Here is a 14,021-nt window from a genome sequence, read left to right as displayed (position 1 = left end):
ACACAGAATAAGAACAATACTTATGAGCTGGGGCTGTAGCTCAGTGGCAGAGGGCTTGCATTGCATGTGTGAGGCACTGGTTCAATCCTTAGCACCATGTAAAAATAATAAAATAAAGGCATTCTGACAATCTACAACTACAAAAACAAAAAAACAACAACAAAACAACAACTTGTGATTTATTGTGGTGTTATATATCAGCCTCCCTCAGTTGTGCGTTTGTGATTGTGCTGGCAAATGCCGTAACCCATTGGGGCTGGGGTAGAGCTGGGCTCAGTGGTAGAGTACTTGCCTAGCAGGCTTGATTCTTAGCACCGCTTTTAAATTAATTTTAAAAATTTAAAAGAGGTGCTAAGAATTAATTTTTTTAAAAAAATTAAATTAATTTTAAAAATTAAATTTAATTAAATAAAATATTTTAAAAATTAAAAAAAAAAAGTGGGCTGTGATGATTATGTGAAAAATTTCTTTAAAATTGTGCCAGTATGGGGCTGGGGTTGTGCCTCAGTGGTAGAGCACTTGCCTAGCAAGTGTGAGGCACTGGGTTCGAGTCTCAGCAACACATAAAAATAAATAAAAATAAAAAATATTGTGTCCATCTACAAATAAAAAGAAAAAAAAATCTGTGCCAGTGTTACTTTAAAATCATTTATTACTAAACCATCTTTGCTGTAAGATTAGGATGCATGGAATACTCATGAATATGCGTTAAAATCCAGTAGTTGAAATTGACACATGTCATTTCTTTGTGACAGTTTAGTGAACATTTTTCTGGTCTGAAAAAAAAATGAACACACTAGTTGTAATTGATTTGTGCATTGAGGTAAAAATATTACACTTGAGAACATTTACTACACTGTTGTGAAGTCGGGACTTATAAAACTTAATCTTCTGGGTCCAAAGAGTCTGTGCTATCATTGGTTTGGTTATCTGACCCGCCATCCTCAGCATCATCAAAAGATGGTTTGTCATCAGTACCACAGCACTCTAAACAAACCCTGCCAGTGGGCTTTCAAATATACTGATGATGTGTGAGTGCTGAGAATTCTAGACTCGCAGCTTACAGTGCTTAGGACAGACAGCATCCATATGCCACTGGTGACTCTGTTTGCTGCTGTGTTTACCTTTTAAGTGGTGAGAGAAACAGAATTGTGCAATGAAAGGTTACAAACCAAGTTTTGGACTGAAGGGATGTGACATTATGTGGTGAAGTATAGTATTCAAGCCCTGTTGGTTTTCTCCTCTCATTAGAAGCTATCCTGTCTCAATCAGGGCATTAACAGAGCAAAACTTTAAAGACTTTAACAAATCATTTGTTGCTTTATGTACAAAGTTCTAGAGAAACAAAAAGAGTTGTGATTTGGAAATTTCACTGTCGTCTTAGGCTGTAGTACATATCCGTGCCCACAGTAAATATAAATAAATAGATATATAAGTAGGTACATAGAACTATCAATAGTTTATCCAACTATAAAATACTGTTGAGTTGAATTGAATCATGCTTGCATTCACTCTAGCCAAGGTCAAATACAAACTTCTCTGTTTCTATCATTTTCATTCCCTATGGAAAAATCTTGTTCTATGTCGTGGGTGGAAAAGTTAAAACTTGCACCATGCCCAGACCACAGGGTCACTGTACCTTCCCAGCATCACTAGGACCCTTACCATTTTACCATGGAAGAACCAGAGGATTGTGAGCCATTTCTTCCCCACATCAGCCAGTGACAACCCAGGCTGCTTGATTGCAGACCTTGGCTTGGCCTCACTGCCTCTGTGACATCAGGCCTGCTGTCGTTGGTCCACTGCAGAAATGCCAGCTCAGCCTGTTCCTAGTCTTTGTATGAACAGAGACCCTGGGTTTCACACTTTGAAAATCGATCCGGACTTTGGCCACTGAATGTCAGATGTCCCCTGTGCAATCACGGCTGCAGTATAAAGCCTTGTCATCCAGGGCCTAGGAGCAGGCCCTGGGGGACAAAGAGGCCTTTGCGGTTGTCATGGGCAGTGGGAGTTTTGTATCCTCCCCTGTGTCCCAGGCTCTCTAGTATGTCCTGACCGAGATCTGTGGGCAGCTTCTTCCTTAGGGGAGGCCCACACCCTTTGTCAGGTGCCCCAGGGCCAGAGCTGCCACTGCAGAGCCCATCCATTCATGGCTACAGTTGTTCATTCATCCAGTGACATTCCCTTGGGCCTCACCCCTCTCCTATCCCTGTCACCCATGCTGAGAACAGAGCAGGAATGTGGGCAGGCCGGGTCCCTGCTCTCCAGGAGCTTCTGAAAGCAGGGGCTTAGTTGACAGCCACCTAGGTAATGCCCCAACCAGTTACTATGAGTGTGGCTGACCAAGAAGAGCTACAGAAACCTAGAAGTCCCATGCACACCCAGGCCTGAAGGACAAGGTGTCGTTGACCAGGTGGAGGTGTGGGGAGAGCATTCATTTAATACACATACCAGCTGCAGGTTTAGTGCTTTACAAGTCCTAACCTGTCTCCTTCTCACTGACAACCCTGTCACCAGGTACTGTTAGCATCTTCATTTTCCTCATTAGCATACAGAGCATATTTAAAACAGGGATGGAGAGGACCATCCAGGGAGTGAGAACAGTCAGACCAAAGGTGAGGTCCCCTGGTAGAGCTCTGGGATAACCCTGCTTAAGGATGTCGTTGGGCTGGGAGTGCAGCTCAGGGGCAGAGCACTGGCCCAGCAAGCATAAGGCTCTGGGTTCCATCCCCAGGATGGCAGGGGAAAAAAAAAGGACCTTTCAAGTAGACAAAAAAATAGTAGTTAGGGAGGTGGCGAGGCAGAGGCCCAGGTGTTGGAAAACAACAGAAGAGAGTGCTTCTAGAAGGAAGGAACACGCACCTGGGCAAATGTGGCCAATAGCAGGGGGGATGAGACAGCCTGAGAACTGACCGATAGCTATCAGCAAAGGCAGTTACAAAAAGTTCCAGAAAATAAAAAGGACTAAGGACCGATACTATATGATTCCTTTGAGGAATTTAATTCTAAAAGGAAAACAGGTTGATAGCTGAAGGGCAGCCCAGTTGCAAGGGATTTTGCCTTAGGGGGTAGGGTAGTGCTGATGGGGTAGAGAGAATGCACGTAGCAAGGAGTGGCTCCTGGGATTGCCCCGGGGGATGGAATCCAAGGTGAAAGGGCAGGACAGCCGGTGGGCATTGCAACCTGCTGACTTTTAGTGGCAGGTCTCTGGAATATCTCCTTCAGAGCCTGCTGGGTTGATTCTTTCCCCCTTGTCCTCTCTTGAGATCTTAGCAGAGCCACCAAGAGAGGGAGGCAACATTCTTCTCTGGACACCGCCAGGGCTGCAGGCATCTTGGAACATCTGTCCCCTGGGTGTCAACAGCCTTAGCCATGGGCTTAGGCTGAGAGGAGGGCTCTGCTGTATCCCGAGGAGATATGGGCTGAGAAGGAGGAGGGCCAGCTGCATCAGCTTGTGTTCAGGGACATTTCTCAAAACCTCTTGCTTCTCAGGAGCCCCGAGGGCTTTGAGGACTTGGACTAAGGGATTCCTGCTGTTATGTAACGGACATAGTATCAAGTCATTCAAAAACAAGTTCCCTGTGAACCAAATTCCAGCAAGTTAATTTAAAACTTACCTCACAGAATTTCCAAAGGACTAAATTGGCCAATCAGGACCCTAGGGGTGATTTACTCCTTTTCAAAAAGGTTTGAAAACTTAAGAAATGTGTAGCTCAAGGTAGCCACTGCCTGTTCTGTCCCAGAACTCCAAAGTATGTCTTCTCAGCCTGATTGCGTTTGACAGAGAAATATGCAAACAAAAAGAGGGGGAGGAACTAACTTTGGAGAGCTTTGAATGCAAAATCAGGGGATCCCCCATGAGGGAAAAATTCCTCTGGTTACCCAAAAAGAATTGGGTAAATGAGGCAGAAACATCAGTGGTATAAGACAACTAGCATGCCACGGTACTGGTTACTTCATTAACCACTTGCTCATTAACAAACAACAACAACAACAACAAAAATATATAAGTTTTAAAAATAACATGTAGATATATCCTCCACCCCGTAACCCCCCAGAATGTCCAATTCTCTTTCCTCATTTTATTGTAGGTTGTATTGTAAATTGTTTTCCTACAAAGTAATAAAATGTAAATGTGGGTTTTAGGTATGCGAATGTTTCAGGTTGGCTGAGCATGAATTCCCAACCAGTTCTGGGTTGAGGGGCCTATGAGGAAGCTGCAGAGTGAGTGGGAGGGGGGAGGGAAGGGAAAACAAGACATTCCCTATTGTTCTAGTTTGAGAAAGCCAGGATTTAGGAAGCCCTGTGATTTGATGTGAACTGGAGACCTTCAGGGGCATGTTGAGGAGTGACTGGAAGCAGCCAGCAGTCCCTCAGGAGAGTTTTTCCAGCCACAGAGGAAGACAGGAAGAAGGCAGGTGGCACAGTTCTCCACCTCTGGGGGGCTGAGCTACACTCCTATGAAGACCCCCTGCAGATAGAGTCCAGGAGAGGGCCAGGGGCAAAGGACGTGTCCCCTGTGGAATATTGTAGAATAGGGGCCTGGTTTGGGACCCCAGTGGCCCCGCAGGCTGCTGGGAGGCCTTCCACAGGCATATTAAGTTTTTTTTTTTTTCAGACTCATCTTCTAAGTTACAATGGTAATCAGTGGTGAGTAAGGATTTCCTTCCAGAAATTTCTTAAAATGAAGCCATTTTTGTGAAATGGAGAAATACCTGAAACTTCAGGGAGGACGGAAAAACTTCCCCAAAGAAGGTGACTTTGGTTTCATATTTTTGGATGGAAAAATCCAACTTTTGGTACACTTGAAGGAAGGCTGGGCCTGGCAGGATGGATGGAAGGTGAGGGGTATGTGAGGATCCTTGAGAAGTCGCCTAGGGGACCAGACAGTCAAGAAGGCCAGTGAAGTGGGAGAGAGGGTGGACATCCTGATTAACAAGAGTTTAATAATAGCCAGGAGCTTCTGAAAGCTTCAGGGAAGGTGATTTGCTTCAGAGAAGCCATTAAGGACAAGAAAGGCCTGCATGAGGGATGACCCTCAGCCTGCAGGTGACTGTGAAATGGGAAGGATGCTGAGAAAGAATCCTCAGATCAGATACAGAGGAGTCATCAGGTGAGGTGACTTAATGGAGGTGATAGCATGAAGATAAACGGGACAGCAAAGCAGTGGAGAAACCCACTGTTGCTGGTCCCCCAGGGCCTAGAATGTATGCTGCCTGACTGGACCTCCTTGTGTATCCCAGGACCCAGAATGGTGCCTCGTGAGGTTGACACTCGTGAACTATTTGTTGAATGAATGGACGGGTGAAGAAATAACAACTAAAATGTTTTTGAGTTTTCTGAAGAGAATAGTTTGTAATTCTTCAAACAGAATTATCAGGTGGTCCAGCAATTTCACACATAGGTGTACACCCCAAATGACTGACCAGGAGGTTTGAACAGATGCTTGGATACTCATGTTCATAGCAAAGTTATTCACAATAGACAAAAGATGGAATCAACTATCCATCAACTGATGAAAGAATAAATGAAACGTGGTATAGTCATACAATAGAATATTATCCAGGCTCATCAAGGAAGGAAATTCTGATCCGTGCTACACAACATGGTTGGACCCCGAGGACATGACTGCTAAGCAAAATAAACCAGTCACCAACCAAGGGACCATGAATCCACTTGTATGAAACATGTAGAATAGTTTGATTCATAGAGGCAGAGTAGACTAGGGGTCAACAGGGGCAGGGAAAAGAGAAGAATGGAGAGTTATTGTTAAATGGATATAGAGTTTCACTTTGGGGAGATGAAAAAGTTCTGAAGATAGATGCTGGTGGTGAAAGAGGCAGCAGTCTGAATTTACTTAACTGCCACTGAACTCGGAAAATGGATAAATAGTAAGTTCAATGTAACATTTATTTTACCACAATAAAAATGGCGGAAAAATCATAACCCTGAAACACGGAACAAACAAGATGCATGGAGCTCACAGAACATGCTAGAATCTTTCCTAAGCGCCCCCGCCCCGCCCCCCGAAACTTTCATTCATGTAATTCTCACAATCACCCTGTGAAACAAGTACTATCATTTCCCCAACGAGTGCCAGGTACTTTACACGTATGGTTTCTTATGGGGAAAACCCTGTACTGTGGGTTAGTTACTATGTTCATTTCATAGATGCAAAATTGAGCCCTAGAGATGGGAAGACACACAGCTGGCAAGGTGACTGAGCAGGCTGACAGCTCAGGGTAGGGTGAGCCCAGAAGCCCCCTGGTTTCCTTACACTGCATTGTCTCTTGGAGCCAGAAGGAGGAGAATCAGTGGTGGGCAGAGTTCAGCAGTAGTTAAGCACCTACTGAATACTCAGTTTTGTACTTAGTAACTAAGAAGACCAGAAAGGTAGAAAACGCTAGTGTTGCCCTCATGGAGGTTGGGGTGGGGGGGGACGTGGGTCAGCCTGCCAGCACAGAACCATCTCAGATTGTGATGCGTCCAAAGGAAGAGAGTCAACGTGGTGAGGTCCATGGGAAAACTTCTGTGGTAGGGGCTTCCTAAGAGGGAGTTGTGTGGCACACACCACATGCTAGGCGGCAGAAAAACCCAATTGTGTAACTATGAATAATGCTAACCAAACTCACAATCCCTTGTCCGAAAGTTTGAAATCCACAGATCTCAGAAAAACTTTCATTTCTCTCTCTTTCTTCCTTCCTCCCTCCCTCTCTCTCTTTTCATTAATTTGACACCAAACATGTAAATGTGACCTGAACTGGACTTGCTATTTGCAGTCTCCAAAAAAAAATGTTGGCACATTGGGTTCCTCATTGTGAATGGTGTAAGCATCATGGGTGGTAAGATCGGCATCCAAGGGGCTAGATGCTAGAGATGGTTTATGTACCATATTGTCCCCTAAAATAAGGAAAATTCTGATATCTGGCCCCCAGGGACTGGACTGCTGGGCTGTTAACCTCACATGACAGACCATGTGACACAGGCATTCTGTCAAATGCTATACCAACATTAACCCGTTTAATCCCTATAACCGTTTAATCCCTACCCTGTCTACAAGACAGGGCCTATTATTATTCTCATATTATAGGTAAGGAAATGGAGGCCAGAGAAAATAAATAACCTGATTTCTAAGTGATGGGGCCAGGCTAAACCTGAGGTCTCCCTGTCTGCATGAGAGCATTGCCATGACAGCCTTGGTGAGAGTGGCTTTAGGATCCAGGTAAAGATGGAGTTGGACTGTGGAGGCACAGGAGGAAGGAGCTGGAGGGGAAATGGACCCCAGCGAAGGTTATCCATCTGGGTGTTGGCAGGGAGAGGAGGGCAGGTAAGGGTCAGAAGTGACATCCCAGATCAGGTGGGCAGCCAGGCTTGGAGGCTACAGAGGGGTTGGATTTTTCAGGTGAGCCTTGGCTCCCTGGGGAGGAGGCTACAATTTGGACAGGACAGGGCCCTGGAGGCCTGGTTCTCCAACCCTGGCCTTTAACATGTCATGAACTCCCAGACATCAGAGACACCATCAGGCCTATAGACATTCCCCTTTCTATCGAAAGAGGAAGCAGCCACAGAAGATCCCCTCGGCCCACTCTATATGGTCTGAAGAGGAACCTGGATGTGATTTGGAGTTTTTGAAGAAATCTTGCTTTGATGTGGTCCAATCCAACTTCTTTATTTGCTGGCCAGACAGGGACTGTGGGAGGCGATACCCCAGTGGGAACCGACTCAGGGGACTGTATCGTCTAGGGACCTCCAAGCAGGGGTTTCCCAGCCCTGGCCTTGTGACTCCTCAGTGACTCAAATTATCTCCAGAGCTGCTGAAACCTTCTTAAGGCAAAATTTAAATATTGAAATAAACATTCTACCAAAATAAACCCATGGAAAAAAATAAGCCTATACCAACCAGTATTTTTTTGGAGTAGATGGGGAAAGAGAATTATAATCTTTTTTTTTTTAAAGATGTCAGTTATTCTAAAAATGGGTAATCAGGCAGTGCACAGGGGAGCCCTGGGTCTGGTCTTAACTCTCCTCGCTATATTACTTTGGACATGCCTAACAATGGACTTGCCATGGTTGCTGGGAGGATCAGGCAAGCTAGGGTCCATGATCAGGGTCTGAAATCATAAAGTAAGATGGTGAGAGGATGGGCGCTGCCTGCTTATCACCCTTCAGCAGAAAATATTTCTTCTCATCTGCTTTGATTCTGCTTTCCGATGGAGAGGAACCTAATATGTTTCATTCTGGGGTCCTTATTCCCACACTTCTTTCCCAGCCTCAATTTCCCTTTTAGTCACACTAAGCCAGCCCATGCCACAATGACAAGGAAGACCCTAAGTTTCAGTGGCTTAAACAACTAAATTTTTTTTCTTCCTCTGATAAGAATGGACAAAACTTCTCCCATCTTGTAACCATGCCATCCTGTGTGTGGGCAATAAGTTCACAGTGGCCTGGGCCCTGAATGATTTGGGCCCAGAAGCGACACATGTCATTCATATTCCATTGGCCACAATTTTTCAGATGATTCCTCCCTAACTTCAAGGAAGACTGGGAAATGCAGAGGAGCACATGGATTTTTGGTGGACACAGAGAGTCTGTCCCACAGCATCCTCACCTCTAAAATGTGAGGGTTGATCTGAATGATCTCAAAGTAGGCATCACCCAGCTCTGGTCCTCTTAAGGGGGTGCCCCTCCCAAGTCCCAAATATTTCCAACCTATGAGGCCGAATGGTTTCAGGTGACCCTAGATCGGCACAAATGTTTTGCTTTCCTGAAAGAAATAGGGCCAGACTTTACACTGATGGAGAGCTGATAGCCATGCTGTTGGCAGACTGGGACCACCAGGGACCACCAGTCCCTGCATCCCTTTTTCCCTTTGGTATCTCTAGAAGAAGTCAGGAACAATTTTAAAGACTTCCTTGATTGCTTTTTTCCTCTTTCTCTATTTGTGCACTCTCTATCTTCTTTCCTGGTCTGGTGAGATCCACATTAATCAATGGAAAAATGCCAACCAAGATAATTAAAGATGGTCTATGCATTTGAAAGGCAATGTGTGAATTGTCAGATCAGGAATAGGCCACAGATGTAAGATTCCTTGGTTTCAGCAAGAGCATTTGACAAACCCTCAGGTGGCCTCAGGAGGAGAGTTGAGGTGCTCAACCTGGGTGATAGAATCTTGTCACATGCTACGGGGCTGACCTCATGCATACTCCCATTGTGATAACTGGGCTTTTACCTTCTTCAGGAGACTGAATCTACCTTGAATCTCTGTTCTGTTAGAAAATCCTTATCACGGTTGCCTGGTCCATATTCCAATTTCCCTGAAGGAGTGTCAGAGGCCTCAGAATATTGCCTCTTCTCAATTCCTTATCACCATTCAGCAACCTGCCAGCTACAGCAACTGCCTTGACTGGGTCAGGGGCTCCCAACTCCAAGTGATCCTGTACCTGGGTGTAGGCTTCTAGGGTCCCTTGGCTGTTCTAAAATTCTTAGACTCTCCTTCCATAAAAAAGTAGGACCTCCCCTTGAATGGGTCAGTCTTGTGACTACTTTCATCAGTAGAGTATGAAGAAAGTGATGTTCTGTGACTTTGGAGGCTTGATCATAAAAGGCCTATAGCTTCTGCCTGGGTCTCCTGCAATAGTCAACTCTGGGAACCCAGCTGCCAGACTAGGAGAAGCCCAAGTAGCATGGAGGTGACACAGGTAGTTCTGTGTGTGGCAGTCCTGGAAGAGCCCATTTGACTCATTCCAATGCAGGTACCAAATGTGAGAATGTAGAAGCCTCTAGATAGTACTCTGTCCAAATTCCTGACCCAGGAATCTTCCTCCATTAATATGAAGATGGAAGATGGAAGGATCAAGGTTCAACTTGGACCCTTGTTTAACTTCCTGGAGAAGTTAGAATCCCTCTCATAGAGGGCTGTATGGCTCATTCCTATCGACTCTCTTTGGTGACCATTTATAGGGGGAACAGCAATGAGAAAGGTAACAGGAGGATTATAGGGAAATTGTGGCTCACAATTGGAGACAGGGCACAGTGATGATAGTTGCTCCATTTGGGTAGTCACCATCTAGGCTCTGACACCTATTGGTCCCGCCCTCTTGGCAAAGGTGAGGTTGCCCCTGTCCTTGTGCCCTACTTCGTTCTTTAGGAGTCCTCACAGCAGCACCCTTCTCTCATCTCCAGACAATTCTGAGTTTCTGAGCATCCCACACCTTGAATGTTCTTGAGTTATCTCTTGGTCTTCTTTTCTGCAGGCTAAATAAAAATTCCCATAATTAATTTTACAACCTAGTCATCATGACTTCTTCTGAAATCTCTCCAAGCATCTCCTTTAATTTTTAGGGCCTCCTTTTGATGGCTGGAGGCTAAGCCCTAAGTACATAGAGACCAATGACAAGATTGCCGCCTGCTTTCTCTCTGCCTCTCTGCTTAGGTTTCTGTTTAATAACCGCTGAAGTCGCTCGTGTCGATGTTATGCACAGTGTACGGAACACCCCACGCCCCTTATCTCAGTCCATCAGCCCTTCTGCGTGATCTTAATATTTCCACTGATTCAGTGAAGCGGGGCCCACTGTGGTCTTTATTTAGATCGTCCTTATTATACCTGTGGGTAGATTTTGTAGGCAGGTCTTAGCACAGGTTGACTGTGGGTTTCCTTTTAAAAGGTCAGTGTGAAACAGGAAGTGTGACTAAGAAAGTCTTCTTCCTCCAAGAAGCCTCATTTCATTAGCTGGAAAAGGTTCTTGCCCCCCCCCCGCCCCGACTTATTCATGACCCAAGCAGACACGTATCAAAACAGCACATATTTCCCAAAACAGTGGAACGTGCACACCAAGGCTCATGTGCGCAGTTATTTCTCAGGTTTGCTCCATCTCGGGCCTGTCCTGACACCAACATGTGCTGTCTGTCATGAATCTGAGAACAGGTAGGGCCCTAAGAGATCATAGCCACTATATGACTGACCAGGGAGGACAGTGGAGCCCAGGAGCTCCAGGCTGAGCCAGAATGGGAATCGGGTCTCCTGACTCCCAAGCCACATTAGCCCAATTAACCCACATGCCCAGCATGCTAAGCATCTGGGAGACCCCTGCATCTTTCTTCCTGGAGCACACAAACCGGGTGATGTAGTATGGACACGAGTTTGTTAGGACAGGATCCTGGGCAAATTAATGTAGGATTCCTGATGGGGGTCCCTTTGGGGGAAGTAGTTGCTGCCCTTTTGGTGGCCTGGTTTGTAACTTTATTTCTGTTTCCTCATCTATAAAATAAAAAAAAGAAAATACTTGTACTTATCTTTAGGGTTATCATGAAGGAAAATAAATGAATACACATAAAGCGTTCAGAAGAGTCTCGGTGGGTGCCGGCTCTGCCAGTGTTAGCTATTGCTATTCTGGTGGGTTCGTTAGCTTTCCTCCATTCTATTCAACTCGACAAGAATCTGGCACCAACTAAAGGCTTTGCTGGGGCTGTGAATAGGGCTACATTGAGGCTCCACCTTAATCCTGGCCGGTCTCCCTGAAGCCAGAAGTTTGCCTTTAGAGCTAAAAGAAATAATATGGATGGCCCAATGCAGACTCAGCACTGATGGGTTGTAGGGGTGTCTCTTCAGATAGGATGTGTGGCAGGGAACCCACCCTGAGATGGCCTGTTTCAGGCTGTGCGTAGTGTCTACTCCTTAAAGACCTTTCCCGTGTCCCTTCTGGCTTGGCCGCTGTACTGAAGGTATGGATTGAGGAGCAGGCTGGGGGCTCCATATGCTTGGACCTAGGGCAGAGCAGAATGTCGGATAATGGGAATGGGAGCCCTGGCCAGGTTCAAAGGTGCTGGGTGCCAGCCCAACTCCACCTTTATCAGCTGCTCTAGCTCTCAATGTCTTTCCTGGGACATTCCAAGGGTGGGAGCTAAACCTCAACTCTAAAAGGCATGTAGATACTTTTGACCTTCGAGTTGCCTCCTTCTGCCCAACAGCTTCCTAAAAATGTAGACTTGCCACATCAGAGGAAGGGTGGACCGTTGCAGGGTGGACCGTTGCAGTGTGGGCCCTGTGTCAGCAGGATTTACGAGGGGGTGAACTCGAGCTACAGCAGCACACATAGGGAACTGAACAGCACTGAGTTTTAATAAAGCTGAGTTGTGTTCTACACCAATCTGCATTCTTCCAGCACCAATATGAACCTGTGGGCTCTGTGTCAGCCCATAGCTGTCCTCTTCCCTACCTCTCTGCCTACCTGGGTCAGAGAGCCTCTTTCCAGGAGTGAAGCAGATGTGTCCCAGTACAGAGATGGCTATTGTGCCATTGTCTGCTGCACGAGAACATTTTCTTTTCCCAAATCCCCTGGTGAGTAGGGAACAGTCATTACCTGAGTGCCCTGGGTGGGCACTGGGCACGGGTGATGGAGGATTTCTTAGCAGTCTGCTCTTTTTCTAGTTGGGATCAAAATAATCCTTCATTTCTTTATGGATCTGTACCTGGAATTCATTCAGTCTTAAATCACCATGCACCAAACTTTTTATTCACTTCTAGGTGATTTGTAATGAAGAAAATTCTTAAAACTACAGCAACAATTTTTTTTTTGATAATTTGTAAGAGGGATTGCTAGTTATTTTTCATTTATAAACCTAGTATTTATCATGTCTTAATTTTCCTGTTGCTTACTTTTGTTCCAGAGTTTCTTATGCAGTTTCTTATGCAGATCTGGGAAGAAATAGTAGAAAAGAAAAGCAGGCCTTGGTTTGGGGGATTGGAATAGGAAAAAGTTGCAACTCCCAACATCTTATTTTCTGAACATCTTCTGAGCCTGAGAAAATGGCTCTCAGCTGCTCTGGCACTTACGAAGCAGCCCTTGCTTTTCCTCCAAACCCCCGGTGCAGTCGCAGCCTGGGAAGCACCCACCTCACTCCCAGCCTTCTGGGCATGGGTCAGGGTGAAGATGTGTGTGCAGCTGGGGGGCAGGAGCCTCACTCCCTAAGGTGCTGAGCTGGCCACACTGCCTGTCTCTCCCAATTAGTTCCCCAAAAGGAACAAAGCCTTATTTCTTTTCCTCTCTTAGTTCCCAGGCACTGGTTGGGGAAAGACAATCCTTGGCAGCTGAGGGGTTAAACAGAAAACTCAGTGAGGGGGTGGTGACAGGCAGCTGCAGCGGCTCCTCAGAGCCCACTCCAGGCTAAACAGAGGCCCCAGCAACTCCTTGGAGACTTGAACCCTGGGCGATGGAATTTTCCCTTGCGTGGAGGCTATTGTCCTCTGGAAAGGGCCAGGGCCAGAGGAGGGCTTGGGGAGCACTGATCTCCCTGAGCCACAGCGAGGGAACTCCTGAGAGCCCAAGGGCTCGGTCCCACCCAGCTGGGCTTGGGTGAAAAGGCAATGGGGTGCAGCCTACCCCTCCTCCTTTGGAAAAAAGGTGGGGTGGTGGGGACTTCCAAAGGCCTGGGCACCAGTTGTTGCCCCACTCCTCAGCCCCAACCAGCCAGTCACTGGAATGGAATAAAAGGCTTGGTTCCCGTAGCAACCAAAGTCCTATGGTTTTTTCAAGGAGTACAAGATGGGCCTGGGGAGGAAGGGAGGTGGAAATGAGGGCGGGGTAGGGGAGCTGGAGGAGGGAGGGGAAGGGGGAGGGGCAGCCTGTTCACCATGGCTGGTTGAGTTTGAGTGTCAAGGGGAGTTTCTGTAGGTTCTGGCCTGGGAAATACAGGATGCCCTAAGCGTTGGGGGTGCTCTTAACGGCTTCTCTGTTCTGTAGGACATCAGTGGCCCCTGGTAGGAATGGGCGTGTGTGGGCCTCACGTTGACCTCAGGGGCAGGCCCAGGAGAGCTGAGCAGAGCCTACCTTTAGAGGTAACTAGGCAGGGCCCTGGGTTATAACTGGAGCCCCTGGAGGTGTTGATGGAGGCTCGAGCCCATCGAGAGCTATTTGTGAACTGGAGATTAGGAGAGCAGGCGCCTGCCTCCTGGATCTTGCTGGACTAGACACAGCTATTTTTAATATGGAGCGGGAGAGGCGCTGAGACCCGGACAAAGTGCA

General features: G+C 46.5%; 1 long non-coding RNA gene across 1 annotated transcript; it reads right to left on the bottom strand.

The window, feature by feature from the left end:
• Positions 1-623: 623 nt before the first annotated feature.
• Positions 624-3,837, bottom strand: LOC125615158. The gene is made up of 3 exons (XR_007345708.1): positions 3,618-3,837; positions 1,666-1,834; positions 624-776 (listed from the first exon to the last, which is right to left on the bottom strand). It is a non-coding gene; the product is annotated as an uncharacterized LOC125615158 (long non-coding RNA).
• Positions 3,838-14,021: the final 10,184 nt, after the last annotated feature.

Source organism: Marmota marmota, unplaced genomic scaffold (genome assembly GCF_001458135.2).
Source record: "Marmota marmota marmota unplaced genomic scaffold, marMar, whole genome shotgun sequence".
Lineage (NCBI taxonomy): Eukaryota > Metazoa > Chordata > Mammalia > Rodentia > Sciuridae > Marmota > Marmota marmota.
The sequence above is the reverse complement of the archived record's forward strand: the minus strand, read 5'-3'. Positions and strand labels throughout refer to the sequence as shown.